Raw genomic sequence first — 11,507 nt, 5'->3', positions numbered from 1 at the left:
CCAATGGGGCCTCAGGGGGCGGGGCTCCCCCCGCGGAGCCGGGCCGCCATTGGGCAAGCCGAGGCGGGCCTCGGGGGCGGGGCCGCCGGCGCGGGGGGCCCAATGGGCGTCGTGGCTTGGGGAGGGGGCGGGCCCGGGCCGCTTGGCAGCTGCCCAATCAGCGTCCTTGTTTGTGTGGTGCCGCCGCCGTCGCCGCCGTCGCCGGTGCACTCGCCGCCGTCGCGCCCGCCGTGTCGCCGGTGCCGCTCGGCCGGCAGCCCCCTTCCCCCCCGCGGAGCCGAGGCTGCCTGAGGAGACGGGAGCCGCCACCTCCTCCTCGCCTCCAGGTGAGGGAGCCGCGGCCTAGCCGGCCCTTCCCCCCCCCCTCACCGCGGGGGTGGGGGAGGGGCGGGCGCGAGCTGTCGCGCGCACGCGCGCCTCCCCCGCCTCGCGCGCGACGGCGCACGCGCGCTCTCTCCCTCCCCCCCCCGCCGCGCGCGCACGCGCGCTCTCCTCATCCCCCGGCTCCTGGAGCGCGCGCGCGCGTGCGCGCCCCTCCCCCACCCGGCGGCGCCCCTCGTGGGGGAGGGGCGGCGGGGGGGGGTCCGCTTCCTTTTCTTCTGCGCACGCGCGTGGGCGGGGGCGACCTCGGGCGGCCGCTTCCGGCGGGGGGAGGGGCGGAGTAATAATAATAATCAATCAATCGATCAATCGTATTTATTGAGCGCTTAACTGTGTGCAGAGCACTGGACTAAGCGCTTGGGAAGTCCAGGTTGGCAACATATAGAGACAGTCTTTACCAATCAATCAATCAATCGTATTTGTTGGGCGCTTACTGTGTGCAGAGCACTGTACTAAGCGCTTGGGAAGTCCAAGTTGGCAACATATAGAGACAGTCCGTACCAATCAATCGTATTTATTGAGCGCTTACTGTGTGCAGAGCACTGTACTAAGCGCTTGGGAAGTCCAAGTTGGCAACATATAGAGACAGTCCTTACCAATCAATCAATCAATCGTATTTATTGGGCGCTTACTGTGTGCAGAGCACTGTACTAAGCGCTTGGGAAGTCCAAGTTGGCGACACATTAGAGACATTACCCAACCGTGGGCTCACGGTGATGGCATTTATTAAGCGCTTACTGTGTGCTAAGCGCTGGGGAGGTGACAAGGTGATGAGGCGGTCCCACGGGGGGCTCACAGCCTTCATCCCCGTTTTACAGATGAGGGAACTGAGGCCCAGTGAGGTGACAGTAATAATAATGATGGCATTTGTGAAGCGCTTACTATGTGCCGAGCGCTGTTCTAAGCGCCGGAGAGGTTACAAGGTGATGAGGCGGTCCCACGGGGGGCTCACAGTCTTCATCCCCGTTTTACAGATGAGGGAACTGAGGCCCAGTGAAGTGACAATAATAATAATGATGGCATTTGTGAAGCGCTTACTATGTGCCAAGCGCTGTTCTAAGCGCTGGGGAAGTTACAGGGTGATGAGGTTGTCCCACGGGGGGCTCGCAGTCTTCATCCCCATTTTACAGATGAGGGAACTGAGGCCCAGTGAGGTGACAGTAATAATAATGATGGCATTTGTGAAGCGCTTACTATGTGCCAAGCGCTGTTCTAAGCGCCGGAGAGGTTACAAGGTGATGAGGCGGTCCCACGGGGGGCTCACAGTCTTCATCCCCGTTTTACAGATGAGGGAACTGAGGCCCAGTGAAGTGACAATAATAATAATGATGGCATTTGTGAAGCGCTTACTATGTGCCAAGCGCTGTTCTAAGCGCTGGGGAAGTTACAGGGTGATGAGGTGGTCCCACGGGGGGCTCACAGTCTTCATCCCCATTTTACAGATGAGGGAACTGAGGCCCAGTGAGGTGACAGTAATAATAATGATGGCATTTGTGAAGCGCTTACTATGTGCCAAGCGCTGTTCTAAGCGCCGGAGAGGTTACAAGGTGATGAGGTGGTCCCACGGGGGGCTCACAGTCTTCATCCCCATTTTACAGATGAGGGAACTGAGGCCCAGTGAAGTGACAATAATAATAATGATGGCATTTGTGAAGCGCTTACTATGTGCCAAGCGCTGTTCTAAGCGCTGGGGAAGTTACAGGGTGATGAGGTGGTCCCACGGGGGGCTCGCAGTTTTCATCCCCATTTTACAGATGAGGGAACTGAGGCCCAGTGAGGTGACAGTAATAATAATGATGGCATTTGTGAAGCGCTTACTATGTGCCAAGCGCTGTTCTAAGCGCCGGAGAGGTTACAAGGTGATGAGGCGGTCCCACGGGGGGCTCACAGTCTTCATCCCCGTTTTACAGATGAGGGAACTGAGGCCCAGTGAAGTGACAATAATAATAATGATGGCATTTGTGAAGCGCTTACTATGTGCCAAGCGCAGTTCTAAGCGCCGGGGAGGTTACAAGGTGATGAGGTGGTCCCACGGGGGGCTCACAGTCTTCATCCCCATTTTACAGATGAGGGAACTGAGGCCCAGTGAGGTGACAATAATAATAATGATGGCATTTGTGAAGCGCTTACTATGTGCCAAGCGCTGTTCTAAGCGCCGGAGAGGTTACAAGGTGATGAGGTGGTCCCACGGGGGGCTCACAGTCTTCATCCCCATTTTACAGATGAGGGAACTGAGGCCCAGTGAGGTGACAGTAATAATAATGATGGCATTTGTGAAGCGCTTACTATGTGCCAAGCGCTGTTCTAAGCGCTGGGGAAGTTACAAGGCGATGAGGTGGTCCCACGGGGGGCTCACAGTCTTCATCCCCGTTTTACAGGTGAGGGAACTGAGGCCAAGTGAAGTGACAATAATAATGATGATGGCATTTGTGAAGCGCTTACTATGGGCAAAGCACTGTTCTAAACGCTGGGGAGGTTACAAGGTGATGAGGTGGTCCCACGGGGGGCTCACAGTCTTCATCCCCGTTTTACAGATGAGGGAACTGAGGCCCAGTGAAGTGACAATAATAATAATGATGGCATTTGTGAAGCGCTTACTGTGTGTAAAGCGCCGTTCTAAGCGCTGGGGAGGTTGCAAGGTGATGAGGTGGTCCCACGGGGAGCTCACAGTCTTAATCCCCGTTTTACAGTTGAGGGAACTGAGGCACAGAAAGTGAAGTGACTTAATAATAATAATAATGATGATGGCATTTGTTAAGCGCTAACTATGTGCTAAGCACTGGGGAGGTTATACGGTGATGAGGTTGTCCCACGGGGGGCTTACAGTCTTCATCCCCATTTTACAGATGAGGGAACTGAGGCCCAGTGAGGTGACAATAATAATAATGATGGCATTTGTGAAGCGCTTACTATGTGCAAAACGCTGTTCTAAACGCTGGGGAGGTTACAAGGTGATGAGGTTGTCCCACGGGGGGCTCATAGTCTTAATCCCCGTTTTACAGATGAGGGAGCTGAGGCCCAGTGAAGTGACAATAATAATAATGATGGCATTTGTGAAGCGCTTCCTATATGCCGAGCGCTGCTCTAAGCGCTGGGGTGGTTACAAGGTGATGAGGTTGTCCCACGGAGGGCTCACAGTCTTCATCCCCATTTTACAGATGAGGGAACTGAGGCCCAGTGAAGTGACAATAATAATAATGATGGCATTTGTGAATCGCTTACTATGTGCAAAGCGCTGTTCTAAGCGCTGGGGAGGTTACAAGGTGATGAGGTGGTCCCACGGGGGGCTCACAGTCTTCATCCCCGTTTTACAGTTGAGGGAACTGAGGCACAGAAAGTGAAGTGACTTAATAATAGTAATAATAATAATAATAATAATAATAATAATAATAATGATGGCATTTGTTAAGCGCTAACTATGTGCTAAGCACTGGGGAGGTTATAAGGTGATGAGGTTGTCCCACGGGGGGCTTACAGTCTTCATCCCCATTTTACAGATGAGGGAACTGAGGCCCAGTGAGGTGACAATAATAATAATGATGGCATTTGTGAAGCGCTTACTATGTGCAAAACGCTGTTCTAAACGCTGGGGAGGTTACAAGGTGATGACGTCCCACGGGGGGCTCACAGTCTTCATCCCCGTTTTACAGATGAGGGAACTGAGGCCCAGTGAAGTGACAGTAATAATAATGATGGCATTTGTGAAGCGCTTACTATGTGCAGAACGCTGTTCTAAACGCTGGGGAGGTTACAAGGTGATGAGGTGGTCCCACGGGGGGCTCACAGTCTTCATCTTCGTTTTACAGTTGAGGGAACTGAGGCCCAGAAAGTGAAGTGACTTAATAATAATAATAATGATGGCATTTGTTAAGCGCTTATTATGTGCTAAGCACTAGGGAGGTTACAAGGTGATGAGGTTGTCCCACGGGGGGTTCACAGTCTTCATCCCCGTTTTACAGTTGAGGGAACTGAGGCCCAGAAAGTGAAGTGACTTAATAATAATGATGGCATTTGTGAAGCGCTTACTATGTGCAAAACGCTGTTCTAAGGGCTGGGGAGGTTACAAGGTGATGAGGTGGTCCCACGAGGGGCTCGCAGTCTTAATCCCCGTTTTACAGTTGAGGGAACTGAGGCCCAGAGAACTGAAGTGACTTAATAATAATAATGATGATGATGGCGTTTGTTAAGTGCTAACTATGTGCAAAGCGCTCTTCTAAGCACTGGGGAGGTTACAAGGTGATGAGGTTGTCCCACGGGGGGCTCACAGTCTTAATCCCCATTTTACAGTCGAGGGAACTGAGGCCCAGAGAAGTGAAGTGATTTAATAATAATAATGATGATGATGGCATTTGTTAAGCGCTAACTATGGGCAAAGCGCTGTTCTAAGCACTGGGGAGGTTACAAGGTGATGAGGTTGTCCCACGGGGGGCTCACAGTCTTAATCCCCATTTTACAGTTGAGGGAACTGAGGCCCAGAGAAGTGAAGTGACTCAATAATAATGATGATGGCATTTGTTAAGCGCTTACTATGTGCAAAGCGCTGTTCTAAGCACTGGGGAGGTTACAAGGTGATGAAGTTGTCCCACGGGGGGCTCTCAGTATTAATCCCCATTTTACAGTTGAGGGAACTGAGGCCCAGAGAAGTAAAGTGACTAAATAATAATAATGTTGGCATTCGTTAAGCGCTTACTATGTGCAAAGCAGTGTTCTAAGCGCTGGGGGGGATACAAGGTGATGAGGTTGTCCCACGTGGGGCTCGCAGTCTTAATCCCCATTTTACAGTTGAGGGAACTGAGGCCCAGAGAAGTGACTTGCCCCAAGTCACCCAGCTGACAAGTAGCGGGGGCAGAATTCGAACCCATGACCCCCGACTCCAAAGCCCGGGCTCTTTCCTCTGAGCCACGCTGCTTCTCTTTTAGCCTGTGAGCCCACTGTTGGGTAGGGACCGGCTCTCTATATTCCCAACTTGGACTTCCCAAGCGCTTAGCACAGTGCTCTGCACACAGTAAGCGCTCAATAAATACGATTGATTGATTGATTAGACTGTGAGCCCACTGTTGGGTAGGGACCGTCTCTCTATGTTGCCAACTTGTACTTCCCAAGCGCTTAGTACAGCGCTCTGCACACAGTAAGCGCTCAATAAATACGATTCATTGATTGATTCTCCGAGCAGCCCCTTCCTCCATAAAAAAAGATCCGGGGTCTTTCTGTGCAACAGGAGGGCGGCCCCCCTCAATTCCTTCATCTTCCGTATCAATCATCATCATCATCATCAATCGTATTTATTGAGCGCTTACTGTGTGCAGAGCACTGTACTAAGCGCTTGGGAAGTACAAATTGGCAACATCTAGAGACGGTCCCTACCCAGCAGTGGGCTCACAGTCTAAAAGGGGGAGACAAAACCAAACATACTAACAAAATAAAATAAATAGAATAGATATGTACAAGCAAAATAAATAAATAGAGTAATAAATCTGTACAAGCATCTATACATATTTATTTTATTTTGTTAGTATGTTTGGTTTTGTTCTCTGTCTCCCCCTTTTTAGACTGTGAGCCCACTGTTGGGTAGGGACCGTCTCTAAATGTTGCCAATTTGTACTTCCCAAGCGCTTAGTACAGTGCTCTGCACATAGTGAGTGCTCAATAAATACGATTGATGATGATATCCATCTGTCCAGGTGCTGTGGGGAAGGGAAGGAGGTAAGATGGGGGGGGATGGAGAGGGGGACGAGGGGGAGGGGAAGGAAGGGGCTCAGGAAGGAAATCAATCAATCAATCGATCGGTGGATGGGTTATTATTATTGGTGTTTATTGAGCGATGGAGTGGGGGGGGGATGATGGCGGCTGACAGCGGAATCCATCTCCGTGACACCCGGCGGGAGTGCGCGTGCGCCGCGTGTGCGTGCGCGCGCCCCGCGTGTGCGTGCGCGCCCCCCTGCGCGCGCGGGCGGGGGGGTAGGGGAGGGCGCGCGCCCCCTTCCGGTCGCGGCTCCATCTTGGCCCCGGGGCGGTGGGGGGGTGAAGAGCCCCCTCCCCAACTCCCGGCAGCCCGCGGGGCGGGGGGATTCATTCATTCATTCAGTCAGTCATTCATTCAGTCATTCATTCAATCAATCGTATTTATTGAGCGCCTACCGTGAGCCCCCTGTTGGGTAGGGACCGTCTCTAGATGTTGCCAGTTTGGACTTCCCAAGCGCCCAGTCCAGTGCTCTGCACACAGGAAGCGCTCAATAAATACGAATGAATGAATGAATGAAAGTGTGCAGACATTCAGTCATTCAGTCGTATTTATTGAGCACCTACCGTGAGCCCACTGTTGGGTAGGGACCGTCTCTAGATGTTGCCAGTTTGGACTTCCCAAGCGCCTAGTCTAGTGCTCTACACACAGTAAGTGCTTAATAAATATTACTGAGTGAATGAATGAATGAAAGTGTGCAGATATTCATTCATTCAATCGTATTTCTTGAGCGCCTACTGTGAGCCCACTGTTGGGTAGGGACCGTCTCTAGATGTTGCCAGCTTGGACTTCCCAAGCGCCTAGTCCAGTGCTCTGCACACAGCGCTCAATAAATGTTACTGAATGAATGAAAGTGTGCAGGCATTCAGTCATTCAATTGTATTTATTGAGCGCCTACTGTGAGCCCACTGTTGGGTAGGGACCGTCTCTAGATGTTGCCAACTTGGACTTCCCAAGCGCCCAGTCCAGTGCTCTGCACACAGTAAGCGCTCAATAAATATGAATGAATGAATGAAAGTGTGCAGACATTCAGTCATTCAATCGTATTTATTGAGCGCCTACCGTGAGCCCACTGTTGGGTAGGGACCGTCTCTAGATGTTGCCAGCTTGGACTTCCCAAGCGCCTAGTCCATTGCTCTGCACACAGGAAGTGCTCAATAAATACTATTGAATGAATGAAAGTGCAGACATTCAGTCATTTAATCGTATTTATTGAGTGCCTACCGTGAGCCCCCTGTTGGGTAGGGACCGTCTCTAGATGTTGCCAACTTGGACTTCCCAAGCGCCCAGTCCAGTGCTCTGCACACAGGAAGCGCTCAATAAATGCTACTGAATGAATGAATGAATGAAACTCTGCAGACATTCATTCATTCAATCGTATTTATTGAGCGCCTACTGTGAGCCCACTGTTGGGTAGGGACCGTCTCTAGATGTTGCCAGCTTGGACTTCCCAAGCGCCTAGTCCAGTGCTCTGCACACAGTAAGCGCTCAATAAATATGAATGAATGAATGAAAGTGTGCAGACATTCAGTCATTCAATCGTATTTATTGAGCGCCTACCGTGAGCCCCCTGTTGGGTAGGGACCGTCTCTAGATGTTGCCAACTTGGACTTCCCAAGCGCCCAGTCCAGTGCTCTGCACACAGGAAGCGCTCAATAAATGCTACTGAATGAATGAATGAATGAAACTCTGCAGACATTCATTCATTCAATCGTATTTATTGAGCGCCTACTGTGAGCCCACTGTTGGGTAGGGACCGTCTCTAGATGTTGCCAGCTTGGACTTCCCAAGTGCCTAGTCCAGTGCTCTGCACACAGTAAGCGCTCAATAAATACTACTAAATGAATGAAAGTGTGCAGGCATTCAGTCATTCAATCGTATTTATTGAGCGCCTACTGTGAGCCCACTGTTGGGTAGGGACCATCTCTAGATGTTGCCAGCTTGGACTTCCCAAGCGCCCAGTCCAGTGCTCTGCACACCATAAGCGCTCAATAAATACTATTGAATGAATGAAAGTGTGCAGACATTCAATCATTCAGTCATATTTATTGAGCGCCTACTGTGAGTCCACTGATGGGTAGGGACCGTCTCTAGATGTTGCCAGTTTGTACTTCCCAAGCGCCTAGTCCAGTGCTGTGCACATAGCGCTCAATAAATGCTACTGAATGAATGACTGAATGAGAGTGTGCAGACATTCATTCATTGTCGTATTGAGCGCCTACTGTGAGCGCACTGTTGGGTAGGGACCATCTCTAGATATTGCCAGTTTGTACTTCCCAAGCGCCTAGTCCAGTGCTCTGCACACAGCGCTCAATAAATATGAATGAATGAATGATAGTGTGCAGACATTCATTCATTCAGTCGTATTTATTGAGCGCCTACTGTGAGCCCACTGTTGGGTAGGGATCGTCTCTATATGTTGCCAACTTGTACTTCCCAAGCGCCTAGTCCAGTGCTCTGCACACACTAAGCGCTCAATAAATATGAATGAATGAATGAAAGTGTGCAGAGCACTGGACTAAGCGCTTGGGAAGTCCAAGTTGGCAACATCTAGAGACGGTCCCTACCCAACAGCGGGCTCCCAGTTTAGAAGGGGGAGACAGAGAACAAAACAAAACATATTAACAAAATAAAATAAGTAGAATAAATATGTACAAGTACAAGAAAGAGAGTAATAAATATGGGGGATTCATTCATTCGATCGTATTTATCAAGCGCTTTACTGTTTGCAGAGCACTGTACTAAGCGCTTGGGAAGTCCAAGTTGGCAACATCTAGAAATGGTCCCTACCCAAAAGTGGGCTCACAGTTTAGAAGGGGGAGACAGACAACAAAACAAAACATATTAACAAAATAAAATAAGTAGAATAAATATGTATAAGTACAAGAAATAGAGTGATGAATATGGGGGATTCATTCATTGTCGTATTTATCGAGCGCTTACTGTGTGCAGAGCACTGTACTAAGCGCTTGGGAAGTCCAAGTTGGCAACATCTAGAGACGGTCCCTACCCAACAGCGGGCTCACAGTCTACAAGGGGGAGACAGAGGACAAAACAAAACATATTAACAAAATAAAATAAATAGAATAAATATGTACAAGTACAAGAAAGAGAGTAATAAATATGGGGGATTCATTCATTCATTCAATCGTATTTATCGAGCGCTCACTGTGTGCAGAGCACTGGACTAAGCGCTTGGGAAGTACAAGGCGGCAACACCTAGAGACGGTCCCTACCCAACAGCGGGCTCACAGTCTAGAAGGGGGGAGACAGACGACAAAACAAAACATATTAACAAATTAAAATAAGTAGAATAAGTCTGTACAAGTACAAGAAATAAATAGAGTAATAAATATGGGGGACTCATTCATTCATTCAATTGTATTTATTGAGTGCTTACTGTGTGCAGAGCACTGGACTAAGCGCTTGGGAAGTACAAGTTGGCAACATATCCAACAAGTTGGATTCCCCTCCCCCCTCCCGATTTGCTGGCGGTGGGGCGGGGGGGGCCCCTGGAAGTGTGCCCACCCCCCGGCCGGGCACACTGCAACCGGACCCGAAGCCAGAGGCCCAGGGAGTTCATTCATTCAGTCGTATTTATTGAGCGCTTACTATGTGCAGAGCACTGGACTAAGCGCTTGGGAAAGTCCAAGTTGGCCACCGATAGAGACGGTCCCTACCCGACAACGGGCTCACAGTCTAGAAGGGGGAGACGGACAACAAAGCAAGCCACATCATCATCATCAATCGTATTTATTGAGCGCTTACTGTGTGCAGAGCACTGCACTAAGCGCTTGGGAAGTACAAATTGGCAACATCTAGAGACAGTCCCTACCCAACAGTGGGCTCCCAGTCTAAAAGGGGGAGACAGAGAACAAAACCAAACATACTAACAAAATAAAATAAATAGAATAGATATGTACAAATAAAATAAATAAATAAATAGAGTAATAAATGTGTGCAAACATATACATATGCTTCTCATTGCTTCTCATTCATTCTATCGTATTTATTGAGCGCTTACTGCGTGCAGAGCACTGGACTAAGCGCTTGGGAAGTACAAGTTGGCAACATCTAGAGACAAGTACCACTCTGATTATCGCCATTATTATTATAATTACTAATAAATAGAGAAGCAGCGTGGCTCAGTGGGAGGAGCACGGGCTTGAGAGTCACAGGTCATGGGTTCAAACCCCGGCTCCGGCGCCTGTCAGCTGTGGGACTTTGGGCAAGTCACTTCGCTTCTCTGGGCCTCAGTGCCCTCATCTGTAAAATAGGGGTGAAGACTGTGAGCCTCCCGTGGGGCAACCTGGTCACCTCCCCAGCGCTTAGAACAGTGCTTTGCACATAGTAAGCGCTTAATAAATGCCATTGTTATTATGTTGCCAACCTGTACTTCCCAAGCGCTTAGTACAGTGCTCTGCACACAGTAAGCGCTCAATAAATACGATTGATGATGATGATTATTATTATTACTGCTACTACTACCAAGGGTTTCCGGTCCCAGGGGAGGGGGCCCCCCACGCCCACCCTTTTAGACTGTGAGCCCGCTGTTGGGTAGGGACTGTCTCTATATGTTGCCAACTTGGGCTTCCCAAGCGCTTAGTACAGTGCTCTGCACGCAGTAAGCGCTCAGTAAATACGATTGATTGATTGATTGATTGACCCTGGCTGGGGGGAAGAGGAAGGCCCGGCCCCGAAGGGAGGTGGAAAAAGCATCCGGGCGCGGGGCCGCCGGCCCAGAAGTTGGTGCCCTCAGTGCCCCCCAGCCCCAGAGCATGCGGGGATGAACTAAACGCCCCGCCCCGGGGCATGCTGGGACAAACCAAACGTCCCCCCCATCTCCAGGCCGGCCTGTCCTCCCTCCCTCCCTCCCTCCCATCGCCTGTCCGTCCTGCCCGCCTCCACGGCAGATTGGCAGTTAATCTGATCCTGCAATAAAGCTGTTGCCGGCTTGTACTTCCCAAGCGCTTAGTACAGTGCTCTGCACACAGTAAGCGCTCAATAAATACAACTGATTGATTGATCCCGGCAGCAGAAAGCGTCCCCACCTCCGGCCCGGCCTCCAGCCTGTCGGGCGACGCCACACAAAGTTGGCAGTGCCCGACGCCGGCCGGGGGCACGTGAGCCCCGGGGGAGGTGGGATCCCCGGCTCGTTCAGTCATTCAGTCGTATTTCCTCATTCATTCATTCATTCAGTCGTATTTATTGAGCGCTTACTGCGTGCAGAGCACCGGACCGAGCGCTTGGGAAGTACAAGTTGGATAGAGAAGCAGCGTGGCTCAGTGGAAAGAGCCCGGGCTTTGGAGTCAGGGGTCGTGGGTTCAAATCCCGGCTCCGCCACTTGTCAGCTGGGTGACTTCGGGCGAGCCACTTCACTTCTCTG

At 50.6% G+C, this 11,507-nt stretch overlaps 1 protein-coding gene across 4 annotated transcripts in view; it reads left to right on the top strand.

The window, feature by feature from the left end:
• The first annotated feature begins 217 nt into the window (after positions 1–217).
• Positions 218–11,507, top strand: part of GATAD2B (GATA zinc finger domain containing 2B) — a 36,047-nt gene continuing 24,757 nt past the window's right edge. For all 4 annotated transcript variants that reach the window (XM_038769017.1, XM_038769015.1, XM_038769016.1 and 1 more), the window contains exon 1: positions 218–326. The gene's annotated coding sequence lies outside the window, so the exon portion shown is untranslated. The remainder of the gene's footprint in view (positions 327–11,507) is intronic.

Source organism: Tachyglossus aculeatus, chromosome Y4, assembly GCF_015852505.1.
Source record: "Tachyglossus aculeatus isolate mTacAcu1 chromosome Y4, mTacAcu1.pri, whole genome shotgun sequence".
Classification (NCBI taxonomy): domain Eukaryota; kingdom Metazoa; phylum Chordata; class Mammalia; order Monotremata; family Tachyglossidae; genus Tachyglossus; species Tachyglossus aculeatus.
The sequence above is the reverse complement of the archived record's forward strand: the minus strand, read 5'-3'. Positions and strand labels throughout refer to the sequence as shown.